General features: G+C 49.9%; 1 protein-coding gene across 4 annotated transcripts in view; it reads left to right on the top strand.

The window, feature by feature from the left end:
• The window catches only part of ZNF536 (zinc finger protein 536), a 485,998-nt gene that overhangs the window by 336,967 nt on the left and 136,540 nt on the right, over positions 1-12,491 (top strand). The gene's annotated exons all lie outside the window — the stretch shown is intronic.

The raw sequence follows: 12,491 nt of genomic DNA, 5'->3' as shown, positions 1-12,491 counted from the left end.
TCCTGGGATGGGCCCCAGAGAGGTGTAGATACCACGTGGGGGGCAGGGCCTTGGAAGCAGAGGAAGTGCAAAGCCAGTGAGGGAGAGGCTGCTGAAGGGAATGGATCGTCCCAGCCCCTTGCGCTGACAGCCTGGAAGGCTCCCTGGAGCCATGTATTCAGAAGTCTGCTGTTCTCTCTTCCTTTCCATGGGGGCCCAATCCCCCTAACAGGATCTCCAAGCTGGAGGACTCGGAAGCATTTCCATTTCCTAAGCAGGGGGTATTTCCTGAGTCGCTCCCCAGTGGAAACTTCTCAAGCTTAGAGGAGGCCTTTGTGGATTCTCTTTCTCCTATTTTTATGAAGCCAGCTCTGTCCTGCTCCCCATCTTCTCATTTCGGGGTACCCATGCCATACACGCCCCCGGCTTCCCATCCACCTCCTCCTCATGACCCCCATCCCTGAGTAACAACTCCCTTCTCGCCAATTTCGTGTTCTTGGGAATATCCTGTCTTCGGCTTGCTGGGGAGCTGGGTGGATTCAGTTCTATGGAATGAGCCAACTTCGTTTCACAGCTCTGCAAGGGGGTCGAGAATTCTGTGTCTTGTGTGTTTCTTCCCCCCAAGCCATCATCCATCCCCAGATGGGATTATAACAAGCCTACCTTCCTCCTAAGCCACCATCCATCCCCACATGGGAATATAACAAGCCCATCTCCCCCATAAACCATCATCCATTCCTACGTGAATATATAACAAGCCCACCTCCTTCATAAACCATCATCCATCCCCACGTGGGAATATAACAAGCCCGTCTTCCCCAAAGCCACCACCCATCCACACATGAGATTATAACAAGCCCACCTTCCCCATACATGGAGATCTAGCCACACACAGGATTATAACAAGCCTCATCTGTTTGAATTCAGACCTGGAGCAAACAGAAACCTCACCCATTGGATCTACCCTCAGCCTGAGACCTGGACCCTTCCTAACGTGAGCCCCCTGGTCTGGATCAGCAATTCCCCCATTGTACATGGAGCAGAGTTCCGAGGCGACGTCCATAACTTAAGATGAGAGAGGCCACAGAAGGGCAGAGTGCCTTGCAGCAAGAGAGTCTTCAGAGCCACTTCTCTATTTACACATGTTCGGAAGTGTGTTTGCTTTGATGAGATTGTAGATATTCTGGTTGGAGAAAAAGAATCTAAACGTTGGGAGATGATTATTCCATAAGTATAGTCACTTTTTTCTCAAAGAAACTTCCCGATGATTAAATTACATCCCCAAATCTGCAGCCGCGCATTGGCAATATTGTCTCTGCGTAAGCAGATTCTGCCTCTGGAGCAAAAGATGCGCATTTTCAAGGTTAAAGTTGGGGAACTCTGCACAGCTATTTCATTGGCAAAAATAGCCATTTGTGCATCTAGACATTGGCTGGCTTCACGAGGGGTTTGTCTTTCATGTTCTTTGTGGAGTTGTCCAGACACACCCATCTAATGGTAACTCACTGCTCACAAGGTTAAGTTTTCTTTTTGAACCTCTGTTGTTGTCAAATTAACATAATATGCTCTCAATTATCCACATAAAAGGAGAAAGGCAACCAAGCGGGGAAAGCAGATTTGCGATTAATTTACCAAATTATTGCTCTTTTTATATGATGGACAAGTCGATTTTTTCTTGAATCAAGGGATTTGTCTGTCCTGGGCAGAGGACGGGGTTGACCACCAGGACAGGCCACTCCGAGGTGCTCCCTGCACCTGGGGAAGGGCTGAAGGTGGAGGTTTTGCTGGGTGCAGAGTGGCCTCGGTGGATAATTAGGGACTTACACTAGGATGAGCTCTTTCTTGTCAAATAGAGGGGCTGTTAGTCCTCTCAATCCCCTAAGACTTCCTCAGTGACCTAGATGGGGTCTCCTTAGAGCAGATCCTGAGGTAAGAACCTGGATACAGGTAGCTGATGTGGGAGGTGACCCAGGAAGCATGACTGAGGGAGCAGGGAAGGGAGACAGAGAAGGCAGGTAAACTGACAAGCACAGGTGCGCTCACAAGAGGGTCAGTATTGCAGGAACATGGGGGCTCAGCCCCTTTGGGGGGTCCTCTAAGGTACTGTGTGGAACTCCCCTTGGAACAATCTCTTCAAGGATGGAGGGAGCCGGGGTATTTACACACCAGCTCTGAGTCTCCCAGCAGCTGAGGGGCCCTCCAGCCTACCTGATGGCCAACCATTCTTCCCACTGTGAGAGAAAGCCCCCAGGCAGAAAGAAGCAAGGGGCCATTGGCATTGCCAGATAACCAGAAGGGAAGGAGTGAGGAACCAACAGTGTCTACTACAAGTGGGAATGTTTCTACACCCTCCTGGATTCCCTGTAGAAAGTCACAGACCTACCAGAGCCAAGGATGAGAACAGATGTGCGTGTTATGGCTCCCTGTGGGGAGGGAAGCCCAGAGCCTCTCAGCTTAGGGGCTGGGTTACTGGAAGAAGGATGAGCAGGCTGGCCTGGGGGTCAAGAGACAAAGCACCTTACGCAATCATGCTCCAAAGAGCTTAGACAACTCATGTCTCCTCTTTGGGCACCATTTTCCTCTCAGCCAAAGGAGGGAGCATTCTGGATGTCTGCTCCGGATCCTCCTAGGTCTTAAACTCTACAGTCTTCACCATCCTTTTCTAGTCCTCACTTTTCCCTGTCAGTCCTGTAGTCCCCACGCCAGTAGGGTCCCTGGGATGTGTTCTGGAGCCAGAACATAAGGACATGTGGGATTTCCATGTGGGCAAGGCCATCTGTCATTCCAGTGCAGGGGCATATGAAACTTGCCTCATCATGAAGATATTTCTATTAAATTAGAAGAAGATCATTGAGGATTTTCTCTTTTAATTCTGGAAGTCTCTCAAAATAGAAAAAGAAAAGCAAAGAAAAGGGATCAATGAAACTGGATTTTCAGCTCATAGAAGTGCAAGAAAAACATTTGATTATTTGACGTTCTTCTCTTTTGTTTTTCAACCTGGTGAGCTCACAGCTGAGCTTGAGAAGATCCTATTTTTCATGATGATCAGGGTTTCTTCAAGCGCTTTACAGATACCAATGTGTGAATCCAGGGGGGTCCCTTTTGGAATAAGTGCCTCACGCTCCCTTTCAATACACATATGCAATCGCACTTAGAGGGTGGGAACCCGGGCACCGAGAGACGCCGGCTCAGGCTCTCATCTTGCACGCACGGAGCATGGAATTAGTTCATCAGTTCACATTCACTTCCCTCGGTGCCCATGACTGTTTCACTTTTCCAAGCTCAGAATTCCCTTGGTCACTCAAAATCACCCTGGGCTCGCAAAGCCCAGGGTAGTGTGGAAGAGTATGTGCTGTCTTTACATGGGAAACCCTCAAGTCCTTAGCTTTTTGCTTTTAATTGGACATCTTGTCATAGGCATTTCTTAATGCAATTGCCTCAGTATTACCATCCATCAAATGGGACACTTGTGTATCCTTAAGAGAATAAAGTAAATATGAAGAACTTGGAGGTTGTCGAGTCACTCTCATTTCAACCATTTTAGGCTTTCTGCTGCCATGTAGCTCCAGGCAGAGCTTCCATGAAGACCTAGAACCCGCTAAAACCCTGCCAAGTGGGTAGAGAATCTGGGAAGATTATTTTAAGTCATGGCGCCCCACCCTCATTCTTGCTAATTTGTACTCGCCGCTGGAAGGCCTTTGTCTGGAGTCTTCCGTCCCTGGGGTGAACACATCTGGAGGTCTGTGGGAGAACCCATATGAGAATTTAATAAGCCCATTCCCGGGATGGGCAGACACACCCCCATGGGCTTCAACTGAGCTGTTTTTACAGTTTTCTAAAGGTAAAAAGGATTTACCATTAAGCAGTTTTTAAAGAATGATCTCTGGTGGCCAATTGGTGACCAAGATTCTTGTATCAGTAGTTTCTGCATTACATTGAGACATTGGGCTCTAGAACTGTCCTTTCTAAATGATAACTCAGTTATTTAATTTTAAATCACAAGGGGAATTTCCTTGAGGCTTTTGGGGTAAATGCCCCTGCAAAGTGAATGATCCCCTCTCATTTGCCCAGGTTAAACACCTCGATGTCCTGTTGGGGTGGTTTTGTGAAGTCCCCAGTTTTCTTTCGCAACAGTGGGTTTTGCAACAGGAGCCGTTGTGTGAGGTGGGTGACCTCACATCCCAGAAGACACAGGAGGGAGAGGCCCTGGGCATGATGACAGATGCTTCAGTGGTGGGGAGAGGGATTCCTATGGGCCCCATTCCCCAGCCTGACAACCCCTGCAACTGAGCCAAGGACAGGCTGGGGTCCACAGGCCTGGAACCTCCAGACGGACACAATTCCCATCATGTCCAGGTTTCTCTCAGATGGGACAGTGGGGAGGCCTAGCCCCAGGCGCATGGAATGGGGGGACCAAAGGAGAGAGAGTGCCACAGAGGACCCAGGGCTAAGGGGACCGGAAAACAAGAGAGAGGCGAATGGCCGAAAGGCAGAGAAATGCACGAAAATAAAAGGAGAGAAGGGCAAATACAGTGCAAAGAGAAGAGGGAGGAGGATTAAAGAGAACCTGGAGAACTGGGAAGATAAAATTAAATAAAAGAGTCAGGCGTGGTGGCGTGTGCCTGTGGTCCCAGCTACGCAGGAGGCTGGGGCGGGAGGATCAATTGAGACCTGGAAGTGGAGGCCAGACTGGGCAACAGAGCGAGACCTAAAAAAAGAAAACAGGAAAGGAGAAGGTAAGAAGAGAGTAGAAGAGAAATGACAGAGGTTGCATCTGGAGGAGAGGAAAGAGCGGAAGAAATGGGTGAAGAGGGGAGAGAGAGAGAGAGAGCGTGAGAGACTGAGAGAGGAGGCCAGCAGAGAAACAAAAGGATCCCAACAGGGAAACTTTTCCGAAGCCTCCTGGGGTTGTAGGTCCCAGGCCGATGGGATGGGCCCTCCCACTGCTGGTGGTCCTGGTGGTCGGGCCTGTGAGAAGGGTGCCAGTGGCTGTGGGTAGGGATGCTGTGGAGGCTTCAAGGGTCAGGGAGACCCCCAAGTGCAGCCCCTGGCGCCCGCCCGGGCTGGAGCTCCAGCAGGGCCTCCTCCCTCTTCTCCTCTCCCACTGCCAGTTTCAGGAGGAAATGCTGCAGCTTAATCAGAATTATTTACAAGATAATGGTCCATTGTTTGCACTGAGACAGATGTTGTCTGTGGGAACTTTGTGTTTTATGCTCTTTTCCCTGCTCTGCCTTCACTGGGTGCAGATGGGATGGAAGTAATGTGAGTTATGACTCCGAGGATTGGAAGCGGGGAGACACTCCATTCCCGCCTGGGCTCCACTGGGCCACAGAGTTGGGCTGGCACCAGGCAGGCAGGGGTGGAGGACAGCCACTGTGGCTGGAGGGCTGGGATTAAGAAGGTCTTATTTCCTTGAGGGGCAGATGCACTTCAGTTTGTTGCATTGAGAGGCCACTGTTGATATCTCAAACGAGGGTCGCCATCTAGTCCTCTTTCTGTCAAAAGGAAAGCTCGGCCCCTCTGGGGTGGGCCCTGTAGCCTCCCTTCCTTTTTATTTTTTATTTTTTTATTTTTTTTAACTCATCAGAGAGCTTCCTGTTGGTCTTCTGGGGTCCTGTAGGAAGCCAGATCTGGGCTTGTGACTTCCTGCCCTCTCTCTTCAAGAGTGAGGGCGGCCAGGTGAATGACTGCTGCATCTATCGACCCGGGGAGAGAGCGTGTTGCAAAGCAGGAAAGATGGGGTGCACTGGGGAGACCTGGCCTGCTACTGGACTCATTCTGAGCCTGACCCCGCTGTGAGCCCATCCTCCTGTGGTGCCCCCCAGCCAGCCAGGCCTTCAGCACTTTCTGGACCCCGGCCACTTCTGCGTAACCAGACACATTCCATCATTATCAGAACCCATTTTATGAACAAGGAAACTGAGGCCAAGAGATGCTAGACGGCGTGCCCACAGTCTTTTTTCTTTTTCTTTTAAAATCTTTTTGCTTTTATATGTTTAGGGGGTAGAAGTGCAGATTCCTTACACTGCGTGTGGTGAAGTTTGGGCTTTCAGTATACCCATCACCTGAACAGTGAATGCTGTACACCACAGGTGATTTTTCAACCCTCCCCCAACACCTCCCCACGTTCTGGAGTGTCCAATGTCTATTATCCACTCTTGCTGTCATTTTCTACTCTTCTAGAGTGTCAGGTCATGACCTTCCCACTCCAGGGGGCACCTCTGAGTCTCAGCTTGGCCAGCTGAACACCGGGCGTGTAGATAGCTGCAGAGTCGGGGAGGGGAATTCCCTGAGACACACACCTCAGACGCCAAGCACTGAGCCTCGTGATAGCCCATCTCACAGATGCCAGCAATCAGTGTCACCAACGGCGTCATCAGTGTCACCAACCGTGTCATCAGTGTCACCAACCACGTCATACCAGGCCTCTAAGACACCGCATTTCTAATATCAGGCTGTGACCACCAACAAACAAACAAACAAAATACAGTCATAAAATTCCCAGGTCACATTTGGATACTAAAGACAAGCAGTCTCGGAGTAGAGAAAGTCACTTTCATGGCAACTACGTAAAATCAGAACTGGCCTTTGGACAGCCTGGAGGAAAACTCAGTTGACTACAGCTCCTAACCCTGCCCCACACCCTGAGTGTCTATGGGGGGGGGCCACCCAGAAATCAGTTACCACCAGGACATTTTGCTCCATTTGAAAAACAGCCACGTGGGGGGCGTCCTGGCTCTGAGGCAGATGACTATTTCCCCAAAATATCTCCGTGCCCAAGGAACGTCTCCCTTTATCCCAGCAGCAGGATCTGCTGCTTTGAACTTGCCTACTAACCCTCCAAGCAAAGTTGTAATTAATAAAGGCTTCCTCTGTGCCCGGGCCAAGGCCTGTTCTAAGCCCCATGCAGATGAGAGTGCAAATTAGATTCTTTCATTTCATTCTCATGAAAATCCAAGGAGGTGGACGGAGTATTTATTATTCTCGTTTTAACTATGGGGAAACTGAGGCACCAGGCAGCATCTTGTCACACCTAAGATCTCTCAGCATGTAAATGACGGGGCTGAGATTCAGAGCTGGACAGTGGATGGAGGTCCCTGGGCGTGGCCTCCCTAGGCAGTGGGGGTCCCCGCCTGTGGCCTCCCTGGGCAGTGGAAGTTTCTGCATGTGGCCCCTCTGGATGGTGAAAATTCCTGGGAATGGCCTCTCCGGACAGTGGAGGTCCCCACATGTGGCCTCTCTGTGCAATGGGGGTCCCTGCGTGTGGCCTCTCCAGACAGTGGAGGTCCCAGAGTGTGGCCTCTCTGGGCAGTGGAGGTCCCCACATGTGGCCTTTCCATGCAGTGGGGGTCCCCACACGTGGCCTCTCTGGGCAGTGATGGTCCTTGCATGTGGCCTTTCCGTGCAGTGGAGGTTCCTGCATGTGGCCTCTGCAGGCAGTGGGGGTCTCCGCGTGTGGCATCACCGGGTAGTGGAGGTCACTGTGTGTGGCCTTTCTGGGCAGGGGATGTCCCTACATGTGGCCTCTCTCCGGGTAGTGGAGGTTCCTGGGAGTGGCCTCTCAGCTGCCTTACCTTGTGGGTGCTTTTCTGTGCCTTTAATACTCATTTGAGATGCATCAAAAATAAACCAACCAACAGTACGTTACAACAGCCAGTTCCTGCCAGCCCGCAGGCTCCTGTCAGGAGAGAATGGGGCGATTCTGAGCGATTCTGCGATTCTGCAATCCTAACCTCAGACAGAGCCTGGAGGACACCATCCGGGAGTGTGCAGACGGGTTGCTGGGTGGGGACCAGGTGCTTGGGTTGTGACCTGAATGGCTTTGAACCTGCCATGTGGCCCTGAGCAGATCTCCTCCTGTCCCCTCAGTGTCCTCACCTCTCCATAAATGACAAAGTCACAGTGATAACCCTAAGAGTCCTTCCATGTCACAGTCTGTGAATCAATTCTTTTTAGGGCTATATTTATTCAGTCATTTTCCAGCCTCAGGGAAGAAAAGCAAAAACCTGTCATCTCCTTCCTTCCCCCGAAGTGCAGCAAGAGGGCCTTAAGGAAACCTGACCCCTACCTTGCAATTGTTCCCTGAGGCCCAGGTCTGGGGGAGCATAGAGAGTGGGTGGCCCAGGGCTCCAGCTGCCCCTCCCTGCCCTCAATCACGACAGCAGCGGAGGTCAGGCCGGGATAATATTTATCAACCTTATTCTCATTGTGCTGGGCTCTGACCAAAACCCGGCGTCACTGGAGATCCCAGATTATGTCTTTTAAGGTCCCACAGAGCCGTTTCACATGTGCCCAATTACCTCTGTCAGGCAGGGGGAAGGAGGTCCCCCTCGGTGGGTGGGATTTGAACTTGAGCTTCCAGAGGTCGCTGGCTGGGATCTTAGGCCTTTGAGCCCGTCACTCCCCGAAAGCCAGACCTTTTCTGTTAAAACTGTTTAAATTACAAACCAGTAATAAAAGGATCATATGTGTTTCCCACAGAACAGGTTCTTTAGGGCTATTACGATAATTAAAAACATATGGTGCCTGTGCCAGTCTGAAGGAAACCGCAGATGTACAAATTAGGTATTATATAAGGGTTTTCTGCTTTTGCCCTTTTAGAGACGTCAAGTTGGAGAAGTCTAAAGATATAAAAATGGCAATTGTGCAGATAGTAGGTAGCATTTTGGTTTTAGAATCATTAACTACATAAACCCATTTTTTTTTTTTAGACTTCATAGGAATAAACAGCTCCTGATATTTGAAAGAGGCAAGGAAAGTACTCAGAGGCTGGGAGTTTATGGGGGAAGAGGCACCATTTTCCACCTTACCAGATCTTGGATACCCTGAAATCTTTCGCATTTTCTGTGATGTTGTTCTGCACAGAGAGGATTATATTTATTAAATATCGAATTATGTTAAAATTGAATTGATGGGAGCGAAGACGAGGATTTCTTTACATGAAACTTTTTACTTTTTAAAAGGCAAAGATACAAGTATTGATTAGTCTAGAAATAGTCATTTGTTTTAATTTAAAATATGCAATTGATTTTGAGAAGGTGATAAATACTGCTAATAAAAAAAAAAAACTCGGGAGGATTTCCATGGCTCGCTGTCAGTGGTTTTCCAATGCAGACATACGGGGCAGGTCCAAGCTGCTGAGCTGTTCGTATGGAAAGGATTGTTGGCCTGGCTGGGGGCGCTGGCAATGCCCAGCCATGCTCTGGGACAGCTGAGATGACAGGCTCTTAGTCCTGGCATATTGGGAACCTGGTGAGGAGGGCAAAGATTTAGGGCTTTGTCATTGCATGTCTGGTACAGAAAAGCAACTAGGCTGCTCTGAAGGCGAAGGGATGGATGGGCAGGTCACAGGACTGCGCACCTCCGGGCCCCATGCTTACTGCTCCAGAAAACACGTCTGGGCCCTCCCTGAGACAATCCACCTAGAACCAGGATAGGCTCGCCTCATCCTGCATGTTTTCCTTGATGTGATGAGCTGGTAGCTGCATAAAGAAGTTAAATGGAGGACTAAATGATGAATCCATAGGAATCAATGAGCAGAGAGGAAGTACCACATCTCAAGCGAAGCCCCTGGAGTGCTCAGATAACCAGAATTTGTCTAAGCCTAGTGTGCAATTGTTGAAATTCCTAATCATGAGTAGAGATGAATTTTGTTTAACATAATTTTTTGTGTTGAGGTATGTATTACATTATAAATTTTAGGAGACCTTGGTGAGGATGGAAGACCCTTTCCTTGAACATCCTAGCTAGAGGGAAGTCTGGGCTCCCCGGGGATGCGTCCTTTCTTTGGAATGCGCTCTGCAGCCATACTCACGTGGGAGGTGCTTGGTTCCTCTCTTCCTCCATTCTCCCTTGCCATACCTTCTTGATGGTATAAGAGGTCCATCGTCCTCCTGTGCCCTTTCCTGTGGGGGGCTGTGATGGGACTTACCCTACCGCTCTGCCTCTGGATTAGGTGAGGAAGCTAGCCTTCTCAGGGAGCTTGACATGGAGTCAAAGCCAGAGAAGTGTTCTATTTTTTTTTTTTTTTGAGACAGAGTCTTGCTCTGTCACCCAGGCTGGAGTGCAGCAGCACGATCTTCATTCACTGCAACCTCCGCCTCCTGGGTTCAAGAGATTCTCTTGCCTCAGCCTCCCCAGTAGCTGGGATTGCTGGCATGCACTGCCAAGCCCTGCTAATTTTTGTATGTGTTAGTAGAGACAGAGTTTCATCATTTTGGCCACGCCGGTCTGGAACTCCTGGCCTCAAGTGATCCACTCACCTCAGTCTTCCAAAGTGCTGGGATTACAGGGCCACTGTGCCCAGCCCAAAGAAGCATACTTGAACCCTCTTTCCACAACACAGTGAATAGCCCCGGGGGCTATGGATACCAGTGGTTCTCAGTCAGGGGTGATTTTCTCACCTAGGGGGCATTTAGCAATGTCTGGAGATGTTGGGGACAGGAGTGCTGTCATCCAAGGTCCAGAGATGCTGCTAAACGTTGTACAAGGCACAGGACAGCCCCTACCACAGAGAATCACCCAGCCCCAAATATCAATATCAATAGTGCTGAGGTTGAGATATCTTGGTGCACAGAGAGGAGAACCAAGCCTCTCAGTGAAACTCTGAGTTGGACTCACGGTGACAAGGCAAGTGGCATGCCCTGCCATGCAGCTCACACCACGGCATTCGACGTGCCCCCCTGGACACCCTCCCTCCACATCCTGTCACCTTCAGACCTCAGGCCTTGATGAAAAACTTTGCAGGAAGCCAGGTGGGCTGGAAGGCAGGAACTTCGAGCGAGTAACCTGGCACGTTCCTCCCAACTCAAATTGGCACGTGGGGTACGGAGGGTGGCAGGTGCAGAGGCAGCCGGGAGCCAGCCTTTTCTTCTCCCCGTGAGTGATAGCAAGCCCACGTTGTCATTGTGCACGTAGATATTACCACTTTAACTTTTACGGAGGTAAAATAACACCTTGTCACTCAGCGCAAGTACCAATCACAAAATGAATTAATTGTAATAACCGTTGTCAACAGAACAAAGGACTTGTTGCTTTCCTAAGCAGATTTCAGCGCCACTGAGAACTATATACAAACGTTCCCATTGGACAGGCTGGTGGAAAACAGTCAGAACATAATTGTATCTGTCTATCTCTTTACTTTGTTTTTAAGGGTGAAGGAATCGAGTTAAAAACCTGTATTTTAAGCATATCAATAAGTATACCCCTTTTTGTGTTGGTGACGTCTCCTCAAAAAACACGGAGTTTCTAATAAATTGGCCAGGAAAATAACGTTGGCTGCTGATCGCACCTAGAAGGGCCAGCTGTAGGGGCTGCCTGTTGACTTCATGACGTGGAGGGAATATGCCCAATTACTCTCCCATAAAACACCCTCTTATTTCGGGGAGTTATCAAAACACATCCTGGGGACAGGTGGTCAGCTGGCCTCGGGCTCCTCAAAGGAAGAAAGTGGGCCTCACACAGGGCCCGTGGAGTACCTAACTGCCCGCACGGCGACCCACAGGCAGGCTTGTTTGCTGTCAATCTCTTTACAGTTGCATTTTACCACCCCCCGCCGCCACACCGTTTTTTTTTTTCGCTTCTTGCTTTTTCACATCTTAGCATATTTCCCCTTTAAGCAGCACTGTGGGTACTCTTCTAATAAAAGAGTCTCTCCGGGAGAGGGGGAGGGCTTCAGTGGGCTGGGGACTGGGTTGCTCAAAAGTCTGGGTTGCTCAAGCTGTGTCCCCAGTAGAGGTGAGGTCATTTGACTGGGTGTCTTTGAGGCTTGCGAGGGGCCAAAAGGCAGAGGCTGGCTGTTGCAGGTCTGCTTGGGGCTTCGATGAATTATAAAGTTGGAAATCTTCCAGAGAACTCCAAGGAAAGTGTGTCTGACCCACAGGCTAAGTAGGGGTCGAGGTGCCCAAAGCCCTCTTTTCAGGATCGTGAATGATCGTCCCCGCTTCATTGAACAAAGATGTAAGGCAACCTGGGATGGTTTCTCCGCTTTCATGCCATAGCAGCAAAGCAGAGAAAGTCACTTCAAAGACTCAGAGGACTAGAATGACTCTCTGCAGTCCACGCCCACTTCTTGGCGCCTGCCCTACACCTTTCTTGTTTCTTCCAGGGGCACCTCCTCCTCCTACTTCTCTGTGCCCTTTGGCCAATGTGATCCCAACATCCAGCTTCCTTCCAGGGTCTCGGGCCCCTCCCACCATGGGCATGAGTCTTCCCCACAGCATCTCTGCTGCCTTGTTAGGCAGCCTGCTTTCTTTTTTGGGCTTACTGAAGCGTGACATTGGGCCCTCCACGATGAAATGAAAGATTCTTAGGCTATCCGAGAGAGAAGTCATCTTAGAGGTCATGTTTTGTATGCAGGTTGGAGAGAGGACTTGTCCTTGGTTGTAGGAGCAGGGACAAGGGTTGGTCCTGTTTTCATAGGTCCAAGCTGATCCCTCTGAGTGCTGTCACTCTACTTTCTGGGGCAGCCTCTCTACATCCAAGCAAGGAAGGTGCTTTTGTGGCTTGTCCCT

This window comes from Aotus nancymaae, unplaced genomic scaffold (assembly GCF_030222135.1).
Source record: "Aotus nancymaae isolate 86718 unplaced genomic scaffold, 86718_ANA_hifiasm-v0.15.2.pri h1tg000028l, whole genome shotgun sequence".
Lineage (NCBI taxonomy): Eukaryota > Metazoa > Chordata > Mammalia > Primates > Aotidae > Aotus > Aotus nancymaae.
The sequence above is the reverse complement of the archived record's forward strand: the minus strand, read 5'-3'. Positions and strand labels throughout refer to the sequence as shown.